Here is a 14,296-nt window from a genome sequence, read left to right as displayed (position 1 = left end):
AGTGCATAAGAGAAAGTTGATTTAGGGATAGCCTTTTTAACTGACAAAGAAGAAAACCTAACCCATTGACACCATTTTGCTTGGCTAACATTTTTAGGTTTCACTTTTGTACAACTTGCTGCTATATTCCCAACTTGGAGGCACCTTCTATATCAAATTGGAATATTTTTATGGTTCAATACCCGTTTCCATAAATATCCCCCAGTTTCAACCATATTTCCTCTGACAATCCTTTTGAAATATCAATCTCAACTTGAATCCTCGTTGATGTAGAGTGGAATAGTCCATCTGTTTTTGGTCTATGAACAAAAAATCTGCCAAAGAAATCATTCCGTAAGCCTTGTATACACTCATCCACCCAAAATAAAGCTGCAAATATTGCAACTAAATCTATACTGTATTACTGAGAACGTTTCAGTCATAGGGTTGAACTCTGGGAATCACAGTGTAATTAAAAGCACATACTTTTCCTAGAACTAGGGCCCTTTTACTAATATATTTTGTCTATCTTCCACAAATTGGCATAGTAACACAGAAAGACCTTGGGCACTTGGGGTAAATTTCTATTGTTCCTTTTCAACCTTTTTTAAACATTTTTTATCTTCTGTGCATGTAAATCTTCTATTTGAGGCCATTGAGCATTAAATCTACAAATAAACCATCATCTCAATTGTCTTTCTTCCTCATTAAGAACTTAATAATAATATAACTATTGAAAATAATATTATGATTATAACTACTATAATATTTTATAAAAACTATTCTGCAGTAAAACATATAGTATAATACTATCTAAAAATAAATAAACATATATATAAATATATAAATATCTAAATATATATATATATATAGAAATAGTAATTTGAATGAACAAATAACTCTGTGACTAGAAATCAGATTGAATTATCAATTCAATATCAGAAAGAAGATAATGATAACACCAATTTGATTCATGTTAAGATAGATTTGGCTTCTGCTCAAGTTAGTTTTAAGTCAAAATGTATAGAAATAGATTAATTATGGTTAAAACAGGCCTAAGCCTAAAAGGGGACATTACAAATCTGCAGTCCCACCATCATTGTATGATTTGCTAGGGGTGACAGGTGGGACACCTTCGCACCCGACAGCTAAGGTCCTAATTGTTGTGAGGTATTCACACATCGCCCCATTGTAAATGGGGACCCCACTTTTCGCTTTCTAGGATTAGTCCTTTTTGCTCAGTCCTAGGTTGTCTTAGAGTCTTTGCTATTAATCTTTGCATTGAAGGGATAGTTGAAGTGACTTAAGAATTGGAAGTTTTGATGAATAAAGTATAGGCAAGGGAAGAGATTGAACGAAGTGTCTACATAGGGTCATGCCCCTTGCTGGAGCAAACTTGCCTTAGACCCGTCCTTTGCCTCAAGATTAGAGTGAATTCCTTCCTTGAGCGTTCTTGAAGGGTAAAAGGTAACATGTTTCGTGAAGATTTGGGGATATGATGTAGTTGAGTGAAGGATTGAGTTTAAGATTGTTTGAGGTCATGTACCTCTCTAAGGTCTTAGGGTGAAAATTTCACCAAGGTCATGTACCTCCCTAAGGAACAGGAGCAAAAATTTTCATCACGAGTGTACCTTGCCAAGGTTACAATGGCAAAATTTTGACTAAGGTGATGTACCTCATCAAGGTCCCAGAGTGAATTTTGTTTTTGAGTTGTCCTTGGAGAGGATATAGATCGAAAATTTTTACTTAGGTCCTAGAGCGAACTTGTTTCATGTCCTTCCAGAGGTCCTAGAGCAAAACCTCTATAGCAGTTCGCTCTTGTCCTTGCTCAGGTCTTAGAGCGAAATTTTGTTTCAGGTCCCGTCCTTCCGAAGGTCACAAAGCGAATTTCCTCTATAGATGTTCTCAAGGGCCGAAATGATGATGCTTTCAAATTGATGAGGTAAAAGAGTTGAGTCATGTCCTTGTAAAAATCCTACGGTGAACTGCCAAGTCTTGTCATATAGGTCCTGTCCTTCCAAGGGACATAGAGCGAATTATGTATTGAGTCTTGGTCATAGAGCGAATTCATCTTTTGAAGCTTGTCCTCAGGGAGGTCTTAAAGCGAAAACTGCATCATAGGTCCTGTCCCTGCCAAGGACAAAGAGCGAACTGCTATTATAGGTCCTGTCCCTGCCAAAGACAAAGAACAAACCTCAATTATAGGTCTTGTCCTTGCAAAGGACGATGAACGAACTTCAAAGATTGAGCCCTATGAGCGAATTTCATATTTGAACACACATCAGCAAACTTCAAGAATTGGGGTATATTAACGATTTCAAGCACCTAAGATTGAATGTTATGAATGGACTTCGTAGCTTGACCTACATTAGCGAACTTCATGATCTAAAAAGGATGGACGAACTTCATGAAACGAGAGACATCAGCGAACTTCAAGATTTGATACACATGAGCAAACTTCAAGAGTAGGGCTAGATGAACGAACTTCATAGATCAAGATGGGTGAGCAAATTCCAAATAGTACTTAAAAGATCAATCAACCTCTAAGTGAAATTCAAATCTAAAGAACTAGGAGTCCAATCAATATCAACAACAAATCTGATTCTGGAAACGTATCATCAGTGAATTTGATTACATTCACAGTGAGTTCAATCAATATCAACATCAAATCTGATCCACAAGCAGCATCTCCAATCATTGGTGACAGCAAAAGTCACAAAAGAAGAAGGGAATTCATCAAGAAGACAACAAATTTGCTTCAACCAAGGAGTGACCCCTTTTATAGATGCTCTTGAAAAACCTAGCAACTAATGTCTCAGATCTGCCTTAGATTCATCACAGAAATAGGTTACAACTTTGCCCAGCTAGGGCACAAACATAAGTGACACAACTTATCTGATCCTGGGACTTGAGATCCGACTTGAAGAAGTCTTCAACATGCAGGTACTACTGTCAGTAGCAAGTTTGGCAGCCTCAGAACAGCCTAGGGTGATGTTTGCTCAGCCTCAGAACAGCCTAGGGTGATGTTTGCTCAGCTGGTAATGAAGTTCGCCCAGCTAAGAAGAGATTCGCTAGGGCTCAGACTGATATCGCAAACCTTCAAATATATTCGCTGATGTATCAGAGTTATTCGCTATTGTATTGCAGAGATAGTTCACTGAAAAAGGATAATTTGAACAATGATAAGTACTTCGTACTTATAGGCGACTTAACCTTTAATTCTTCAAGTCGGCTATATATTAAATTACAATCAAATGTATTAGAGGTGACACCAAATTGAATTAGGTCCACACATTATACATTAATATAGGTCATGCCCTATATGCAAGACACATTTGGGTTGGCCCTTATAACACGTTACATTTGTAAATAACCCAAGTCACACAAGTAGGGCCTGACCCAAATCATATTACAAGTTACATTAATATCCCAAATAGGCCGCCCATACACAGTGTATTTATTACTAGCTGCTGATTATATCTCCGCCTTATCGTATCATGTATGTATTGCTGTCTGCTTATTATATCTCCGCCTTATCGTATCCTATATATATTCCTCCCAAAGGAGTTGCATTGTATGATATAGGATACCTGAGGTCGTGACTCTACATGTAGGGACATGATACCTTTGGAGGCAAACCGACATGTTAATGTAATCGGTATTTATAACTAAACCAATTTAAACATAATCAGTTATGTGCAATAACACACATCACCGATAATTAGACAATACGGTGATAATAAAGATTGATAATGTAATATAGATTTCATGTTTTTCATATTGATTATACATATAGACATTAACTGATATTGATTTTAATATTGTTTAATATATTAGGCATTTAATATCAGTTTTCATTAATAGCCGGTATACGTTATTATGTAAGGCCGATAGGCCAATTAGACAATTACGTTGTCTCTGTTGGTCCTAATAGATTCTGACCATGGTTATTCTATCATCAACATCTGGTTTGCTCTATGAATATATCTGAATCTCTGATAGTGAGATTATGCTTAATCCATTTTTGGCTAAGATAATTCTAAGTTTTTTTAATGTAAACTCCCCACCATTGTCTGTTTGAAGGGTGGCGATTGGACTTTGGGCTTCATTTTCAATTATAGTGTTGAACTTTTTAAAATTTTGGAAGGCTTCAAACTTCTGCAAGAAATGAATCAAAGTCATTCTACTACGATTGTCAATGAAAAACATGAAATAGACATCGTCTAGCAAAAGCTGTTGGTAACGGTCTGGTTGTAACTTTCTTTGAGCTTGCTGAATTGAACCAGGGAAAGGATCTCTATATCGTTTTGCTAGAATGCAAGATTCACATTTCTCAATTGTGTCAGGCAAAGTGGTCAACCCTACAGTATCATTCTTTTGCATTATTTGATGCTATCATAATTAACATGCCCAAATCTTCTATGTCATAAAAGACTAAAAAACATTTGCCTCTTCACTAAGGTAATAATTTTTTGAAATAGCTCTACCTTATTTGGGTTTTAATAACTTACCATCTTCTCAACCAGAAAATACAACTTGATTATCAAACTTCCTTGTAATACCATTTATCCATCTTCCAATAAAATGGAATGGCCTTGTTGCCAAATCAGCTCTAATGACAAGAATTTATGTCAGAGTTGAGTTACATCTGGTATATTGTGAAATGCAAAATCTGGAAGTCCTGCAACTTGAGACGAATGGTTCCTTTGACAAAAGGTTGGGATTTGTTTTATTTTCTAAATAGAGAGGACCACAACATCTTTACGAGACTTTTCAAAATAGGCATGTTCAAATATCATATGTTGTGCTGCTTTAGTATCTAATACCCAAGTATTATGAGGCATGACATGATTCATGTATGGTAATCAAAATCTGACATGAAAGCACAAATTCATCATGATCATTACTGTGAGATTTTGCCAAGATTTAGAGGCAATGGAAAGCACAAATAAGAGCGATCAAAATAGATGATAGGAATAAACTGTATTCTATCAAGATGAAAAATGTGATCAACTGGATCATCAATCGTTACATACAATGAATATGAGCCTGCATATATAGGCAAGGCAATATGGATATGTGAGCACACAAACATGACATGTGGCTCAATAAGAAACAAGGGTAGGTAGGAAATAGGTGTGGGTAGGTAGGAGAAACAATATAATATTTCACATGAGGTGGATTGTAACAACAAGATAAGATCAACACCATAAAAGGTGGAAATTCTCTTACACACACTATCCCAATGTGGCACAAACACCCAAGTGTCTCATACCCAAACTACTATGAAATGCATTTCCTAAGTAAACTTAAGTATAGTGTAATAATATCCATGATGAATAATTATTTACACCAACAATTACCACATGCAAATAGGGCTTCTTCTGATGCTTTATCATCATCATTGGTTTTATCTTTTTGTGTGAAAGAATTTTCTATCTTATCCTATGATATTCTGCCTTCATGGACTTCATGATTACCTTTTTGACAACACAGTTTGCAATACAAGTGTTGTCTATCATGAAAGATTTCCACTTATACAACAAGAAGACTTGTCATAGAAATCATTCACAATGAGCAGTAAGCAATCATGTCCATTGAATTTTCAGATCATATATCTAAATCTTCAGTTTATACAGCAAGTAGAACCATGATCAAACAATATCATAACCCTGGAAGTCAATAATTCCTCCTTACAGTTTGTAACTCAGAAATTAAACATTAGCAACATACGGATTTTCTGGAAATGAAGATTTGCAGTCGGCACTGGTAGGAAACGTTGTTTCCAGATTGGTTTGCGTTCCCAGGCACAAGCATTAGTTACAGACAATGGACGCAGCTCTCCTTTCGGTATTAGAAACCACCCCAAGACAAACAAGCAGGAGTTGTCTTCGGTCATGAAGCAATAAACAGAGCCCACGACCTTGGAAATGGCTTCTCACGAAGTTATTAAGAGCCACCTCAAAAAATGTAAATACTTGCTGCATATATTATAATCCTTCAAAATTGTATTTGCTCCTTATCTTCAAAGATATATCACCTGACCTCAATATGCTTAGCAATTATAAAAATATAATCGTTTCCCTCTTAATTCCTCGCCCAATGTTGAGTCTTTGCACTATGAAATTGGCTTCTTAAACAAGCTTCAGAAATATTAATATTTTTGCTCCATCCCGATATCTTCCTAATGATTGTTTCACTGCTTATTATTATTTTCCTAAACTTTTATTATAGCTGTGGACACATGGCTTATAATATTAACAAACTCCTTTATTCCACCCGTAAATGGTCCATGGCAAACATTTATCAAGCCCGTTTCCACAATAAGCTCCAATATTGAATACAGCAGAATAGGGTATTCTTTTGTTCTAAACTCAAAATATAAAGCAGACACCAGAATAAATCTCTGAAAATTGAACTTATCTGCACATTTGTCTCCAAAGGAGATTTCACAAATTTGTCCAGCTGTGAACTCCACTGCAAATCCACCTCTTGGAAGAACCAGATTTTTGTCTGGTTCTAGTTTTTCATCTTCAGAGATTACACACTTTTATCAAAATCCAAGTATGCCCTTGCCACAACCCTAGTACCTCCTTATAAAGCCCTCCAGGGAACATCTAGAAGATTAGGCCAACTTGGAGAAATATATTTAATAAAGTAACAATAATATTTTATTATTTTATTGTTATTAAATGAATTAATATTAAGTTGTCATTTAAATATTTGATTTATTTTTTACAACTTAATAAAAATCAATTTAATTAATTGTTACTTAAAATTGGAGACATTACATATCATTTTGGTTGTCATATTGAAATTAGCCTCTTCCAATTGTACATCCGCTTTTATTATTACTCCATTGACCTCTACCTCTTCCTTAATCATTTTGATCACCTCTAGAAGAAAAAATCTTCTTAGAAGGCTTGCCTTTTAGTTAAGCAAACACATAATTTCACCAGTGCCATTAAACTTCCTCTCAAAGGCTTTTTCTTGTGTAGCAAACATATCAACCGATTGATCAAAAGTTATTCTCTTCAATTGCTAACATGCTTTTAGAGACTCCAAATAGGTTGCATGAGTTGCAAGGAGTGCCTTTATGAAGGCAACAATATATATATATCAACTCGTCCACTAGAATCATCAACATCTTGTTTTATGGCTTGAATCATAGAAAGCTGATTTATGATATTACCATTTTACAATTCAAGGTTGGAAAAACTTCAATTGCAATTGAATGAATTTCAATTCTGAATGTGAACCATACAGATCTCCCAACTTTTGAAGTGCCTCCCAAGCTAAATTATATCCTTGTATGTGTCAAAACACATCTTCATTTTCTAAAGCTCTTGTCAAAGCCTAAGACTTTAGAATTCTTATACTTTCATCTTTTCTTTAGTCATTGTTAGTTCTATAGGTTGACTGTCTCCATCTGTAATGTCCCTTTTTATAAATTACCTGTTGTGACCTTTTTCACACATCGCCCCATTGCAAATGGGGACCCTCTCTTTTCCTGCTTTCTAGGGTTTTGTTAGTGTCCTATGACCTTTTGCTGCAGTTTTACCAAGTCTTGTCCAGTTCAGAGCATTTCAGGCCGTGACGATTGAATGTTAGTTTTTGCAAGTTATGTGATTCTGAAATGCGAACACCACCAGAGTGCTTAGAGAGGCCAAATGACGAAGATCGCAATTGATTTGGACGAATTTGGACAACTTTCTATCTTTAGAAAGTTTGCTTTTTTTGCTTTTTCCTATTTTTTAGGAAGTTTCATTTTTGGCATTTTTAGCCCGATCCCCGATATGGCTATTTTTAGAAAGTTTTCCCTATTTTTTAGGGATGTCTGCTTTTTTGCTTTTTCGGAATGGGAACCTAGGGTTTGCACTGATACCACTGGCCAACTTCAATTGGAACTCAAAAATTCCAAGTTTTGATCTAAAAAGCTAAATCCCTAGATTTTAGGCTTTTTTGCTTTTTCGGGATGCAGACCTAGGGTTTACACTTGCACCACTGACTTGCTTCGACCGGAACTCGAAAATTCCAAGTTTTGATCTAAAAAAGCTAAATCCCTAGATTTTAGGTTTTTTGCTTTTTCGGAATGCAAACCTAGGGTTTACACTTGCACCACTGACCAACTTTGACCGGAATTCGAAAATTCCAAGTTTTGACTTGAAAAAGCTAAATCCCTAGATTTTAGGCTTTTTGCTTTTTCAGGATGCAAACCTAGGGTTTACACTTGTACCACTGACCTGCTTCGACCGCGATCCAAAATTTTCAAGTTTTGACCCAAAAAGCTAAGTTCCTATATTTTAGGGGGTCATGGCACCTTCAAAGGATAATCAGCTCGAAAAATCATCTTGATCCTCAAATGTCCTGAAATTTGGCTAAGTCTGGAATGTCATCCTGATCCTGAAATTTGACTAAGTCTGGAAAATTGGAGAATCCTCCAAAAACTAGATTTTGCATTATTAGTCCTAGAGGCCCGAAATTACTCTCAAACATCCTGACAATATATATGAAATATAACTTAAAGTATAAGAAAGATACTTAAATGTTATATTTCATATATAATCCGCCCTCTTGAGAGACCTTCAAAGTCCGCCATGGGTTGGGAGGTCATGTGGGAGCACTCCTCAAAGTCCGCCCAAGCATGTGGAGAGCGCCTCAAAGTCCGCCCAAGGTGGAGAGTGCCTCAAAGTCCGCCCAAGCATGTGGGAGCACTCTTCAAAGTCCGCCCAAGCATGTGGAGAGCGCCTCAAAGTCCGCCCAAGGTGGGAGCACTCTTCAAAGTCCGCCCAAGCATGTGGAGAAGCCACCAAAGTCCGCCAAGGCTAGAGAGGTCATGAAGGAGCCTTGTCTAAAGTCCGCCAAGGCTAGAGAAGTGGTGGGAGCCTAGCCTAAGTCCGCCATGTTTTGGAAGAGGCCATGATGGCCAACACTCTAAAGTCCGCCATGTGTGTGGGGTGCCCAACGGGTGAAGTCCAAAGTCCGCCCTATGTTGGAGACCCATCAAAACTCCGCCCTACCCTAGCAAAATGATGCAAAGGTCTAGAAGTCCGCCCATGTTGGAGATGTGATGGAAGTCTGCCCAAGGTGGGAGCCGCCACCAAAGTCCGCCCAAGATGGAGGTCATGTAGGAGCCCTCTACCAAGTCCGCCAAAGTAAGAGAGCAAGGTAGGAGGTGCCAAGTCTAAAGTCCGCCAAGGGTAAAGAGAGCCATGAGGAGGGACCTTCAAAGTCCACCCCATGCCTTAGCCAAAATTTTGCCTTGATGGAGAGCCATGAGGAGAGACTTCCAAAGTCCGCCCTATGCCTTAGCCAAAAATTCACCTTGATTGAGCTTTGCTCAAAGTCCGCCTTCCATGTTGAAGGGACCCTTCAAAACTCCGCCCAAGGAAGTAGATGCTAAGTATGATGTTGAAGAGCCTTCTCAAACTCCGCCATGCCTTGGATGTTAATTTTAACACTTTCAGATTGATATAACTTAGAATTTATAACTTAGTTTCTAATTAGTTAGTTTAACTGAAAGAAAATGGCAATATAGAAATGAACAAGTTGAGAGCAAGACACAATTACCCTGGGAAAACCTCCTAGGAGGAAAAACCCAGCCAGAAAAGATCCTTAGATCTGATTATGGATTATAGTTATGTAATCAATACAACACTTATCTCTGGTATTTGCAGATTCAGATGTTGCTGTCCAGAAGGTGCCTGTAACATTCACTTGCTGGCATATGCAGAATAGATACTGCTGCTCCCTTCTTCAGATTGTAGGCTTCCAAGAATTATGCTGTGTATGACCCTTGAATTGACAGTCCTTCAATTAGTGCTTTGCTGGATATTGATGGCTGGTAGACCTCCAATTAGTTTGCTGTGCAACCTCCAATTAGCTTGCTGTACATACCCTTGAATGTTGCCAAATACCCTAAGGTGAATTTCGCATCTTCAAATGGTGAATGAGGTTGCTGCTTGAAGTAGACTGAAGTTCGCACTATATATGAATTTCGCATCAGATGGGAGAGCTTGTATTTTTTGCTTGAGTGAATAACAAATGAATCTTGATCTTTTATTTATATGGAGCGAACTCCTTAACTAGGTCGGCTTTTCCAATAATTAAACTTTTAATTATTTCCTTTTTTTTTAACTGCCTTGTTAATAGGGTCGGCCCTATTGGATAGCACGCTGAGTGTTTATTTGATGTAGCGTGGGGGATAGGGCCACGTTGGAGGGAAGAGGGGCCAGCCCCTTTTTGGGCAGATTCCAATGTTGCCCAAGGCAATATGAATCCGCCCTTCCCTAATTAATATTAACACTCCCTCTTAATTAGGGAGGAGAACATAACTATAATCTTCCATCTTGCATACACAAGCAAGGAATGGAATTACATAATACAATCTTCCAGCTTGCACACAAGCATAGACTGGATCCACCTTACATTGCCCACAAAGGGTGGAGAGAATCTTTTCGACCATCTTACATTGCCCGCAGAGGATGGTCAATCAATTACACTAATACCATCTTACATTGCTCGCAGAGGATGGTTTAACAATTACACTTCTCCCTGAGAAGTTTTTACAATACCATCTTACATTGCCTGCAGAGGATGGTTTAACATTTTACAATACCATCTTACATTACCCGCAGAGGATGGTTACTAATTACACTTCTGCCTGAGAAGTTTACAATACCACCTTACATTGCTCGCAGAGGGTGGTTTAACATTTACAATACCATCTTACATTGCCCGCAGAGGATGGTTAATAATTATACTTCTCCCTGAGAAGTTTTACAATACCACCTTACATTGCCCGCAGAGGGTGGTTTGATACAACACAACGTATCACTGAGATTGAGACTCCCTTTCGATTAGGGTTTCATTTTCCATAATACCAAGTCTGTCCCTGAAGTACACAAACTTTACTTTGGATAGAGGCTTGGTAAGAATATCTGCAACCTGCTCATCAGTGCTGACATACTTCAGCTGAATAGCACCTCTTTGCACCATGTCCCGAATGAAATGATAGTGAGTTTCCACATGTTTTGACCTGTCATGAAACACTGGGTTGATGGACATCTTAATACAACTCTGGTTATCACAGTGAATAACTGTAGGATCCCAAGCCTCACCAAACAGCCCTGCAAGAAGCTTGCGAAGCCACACTGCTTCTCTAGAAGCTACACTTGCTAATACTCAGCTTCAGCAGTACTCAATGCCACTGAGGATTGTTTCCTGCAAGCCCAAGAGATTACTGCGGATCCCAAGCTAAAACAAATACCGGAGGTGCTTTTCCTGTCTTTGACGCTTCCAGCCCAGTTTGCATCTGAATAACCTTCCAAGGTTATTGGAGTGTTAAGTGGATACTTCAGCCCAAAACCAACTGTGCCTCGCAAGTATCTTAGGATATGCTTGGCTGCAACAAGATGAACAAGTTTGGGCATGCTCATGAACTGGCTGAGAGCATTCACAGCAAAACATATGTCTGGTCTAGTGTTAACTAGATACATCAGTGATCCAATCAATTGCCGGTACTCGGATGGATCTGCAAATTCAGAGTTAGCTGCAGAAACACTTAACTTCTTTAAGTTAGATTCCATAGGAGTAGACATGGGTTTACAATCCATCATTCTAAATCTTTTCAAAATGTCAATAGTATACTTTCCTTGACTTAGAAAAATTTCGTTAGATCTTTGCCATACTTCTAGATCTAGAAAATAATGCATTAGATCTAAGTCTTTCATTTCAAATTCTGAAGCTAGTTCTTTCTTGCATCTAATAATAAGTTCATCTTTACCAGTAAGGAATAAGTCATCCACATAAAGAACTAGAATTAGCATTTCATCATTGGCTACCTTAAAGTATATGTTAGAGTCAGCATCATTTTTACAAAAGCCTAGACTTAGCAAGTATTTATCAATTCTTTCATACCAAGCACGAGGAGCTTTTTTAAGGCCATACAGAGCTTTCTTTAACCTGCACACATGGGTTACTCTATCCTGAATCTCATAACCCTCAGGTTGCTCAATATAGACTTCTTCCTCAATGACACCATTGAGAAAGGCAGTCTTAACATCCATCTGATGTAGTTTCCAACCCCTAGCAGCAACAATGGCTATTATAGTTCTAATAGAAGTATATCTAGCAATAGGAGCAAATGTTTCTTCATAGTCTATGCCTTCCTTTTGAGAAAAACCACGAGCTACAAATCTAGCCTTATATTTTTCAATACTACCATCAACATTATGTTTAATTTTAAATAACCATTTAGAGGAAACAACAGATTTACCTTTGGGTCTGGGCACAATGTCCCACACATCATTCTTGATGATTGACTGATATTCTTCATCCATAGCAAGCAAATCTTTCAGCTTCTTGAATGGTGTTCCTTACCCAAAGAGGCCTCTTTTTGGTAATGACAATGTCACTAGGAATAACAATGGGATTCATGGGCTCTGGTGGATAATCATGATCATCTTGAGGTGGAGGTTCCACTTGCTCCCTCTGAATCTCAAGGTTAGAATCAACATTTATATCTTGATTGTCATTTGCTTCATCAATAACACAAGAACCTTTCGATTTCTTAAAAGTAATATCTTCTTCAAATGTAACATCCCTACTTACCTCAACATACCTTTGACCTGGGATGTATATTCTGGATGCCTTGGAGGATTCACTATAACCGACTAGAATGCCTTTCTTTCCGGAGGGTTCTAGCTTGGTTCGCTTTTCTTTGGGCACATGAACATAAATAGGACTTCCAAAGATTCTGAGGTGACTGATGTCTGGTTTGGATCCTGTGAAGCCTTCTTCAGGGGTCATGTTCTTTAGAACATGGTGAGGACATCTATTCTGGATATATACTGCTGTTCTGGAGGCCTCTGCCCATAGGGAGGTCTGCAAGTCTTGATCGTGAATCATTGCCTTTGCAGCCTCCACAATAGTCCTATTCTTTTTTTCGGCAACACCATTTTGTTGAGGATTGTATGGAACACAAAAATCCCTCTTAATTCCTGACTCAACACAAAAATCATAAAAGCTACCGGAGGTGTACTCACCTCCATTGTCAGATCTTAAACATTTAATTCTTTTACCAGAGGAGTTTTAGGTTAATGTTTTGAACTCTTTGAGTTTACTTAGGACTTCATCGGATTCTTTAGATTTCAAGAAGTAGATCCAAGTTTTCCTAGAGAAATCATCTATGAAGATTACGTAATAAAAAAATCCACTAGGAGATGCTATAGACATAGGACCACATAAATCTGAGTGAACAAGTTCTAGTTTGTCTTTAGCTCTATTTTCACTTTTATGAAATGGACTTTTAACATTTTTACCTATAGCACAACCTTTACAAGTGTTATCATGGATTTGACTGAGTTTAGGAATACCTTTGACTAACTTTTCAAGGGATGGAAGAGCTTGATAATGCAAGTGTGCAAGCCTTCTATGCCATAACTCACAGGATTCAGGAACCTCATTAATGAGTGCTTGGATAGGGTTAGTAGAGAGCTTATAAAGACTATCATATCTATGACCAATTATACGACCAGATTTAAAACTAAATTTCTTAGGCCATGCAAGAATTTTTCCATCAGAAAATGCAATTTGATAACCTTTATCTTCTAGAGCAAAAATGGAAATTAGGTTTCTTTTAATTCCAGGAACAAACAAGATATCACTGAGGTGCAAGGAAATACCAGAAACTAAATTTAGAGAAGTAGAGCCAGAACCTCTTACCGAATAACGAGCGTCATCACCAATTACTACATGAAGGCTGGTATCCTTCTCTACTACGTTTGAAAGGTGATCACAGTAGCCTGTGATGTGTCTGGAGGCACCACTGTCAATCAACCAAGTATTGCTATCTGAAGGAACACTGCTAGACAGAGCGGAGATGAATAAAAAATCATTTTGTTCTGATACTTCATTTAGGTTGGCTTCACTTTGGTTAGGGTTATACTGACATTCTTTAGCATAGTGACCAAATTTGTCACATCTAAAGCAACGGACACGCGAGGTATCTCTTGGTTTCTTCCAAGGGTGTTGGGAACTAAATGGTCTGAATTTCCTATTTCTTTTTGGATAAGGTTTCTTCCAATTTCCCCCTTTCTTGCATTGAGCTGCAAGCATGTGATGATCATCTATATGGGAACTTTTGGGTTTGCCCTCTTGTGATGAGGCGAGACTCTTCTTGGATATAATCATTTTTAAGGCGATCAAGGGTGGGTAACTCAGTCCTACCACTTATGGTTTGGATAAATGACTCCCATGAGTGAGGTAGACCATTTAGGGCAATCATGACAAGGTCTTTATCTTCCATGTTATGGCC

The 14,296-nt window shown here is 37.9% G+C and overlaps 1 protein-coding gene across 2 annotated transcripts in view; it reads left to right on the top strand.

Moving 5' to 3' along the window:
• The window catches only part of LOC131070127 (probable thiol methyltransferase 2), a 45,721-nt gene that overhangs the window by 24,530 nt on the left and 6,895 nt on the right, over positions 1-14,296 (top strand). The window lies entirely within an intron of this gene.

Source organism: Cryptomeria japonica, chromosome 1, assembly GCF_030272615.1.
Source record: "Cryptomeria japonica chromosome 1, Sugi_1.0, whole genome shotgun sequence".
NCBI classification, from domain to species: Eukaryota; Viridiplantae; Streptophyta; class Pinopsida; order Cupressales; family Cupressaceae; genus Cryptomeria; species Cryptomeria japonica.
Note: the sequence above shows the minus strand (reverse complement) of the source record. Positions and strands in the feature narration are given on the sequence as shown.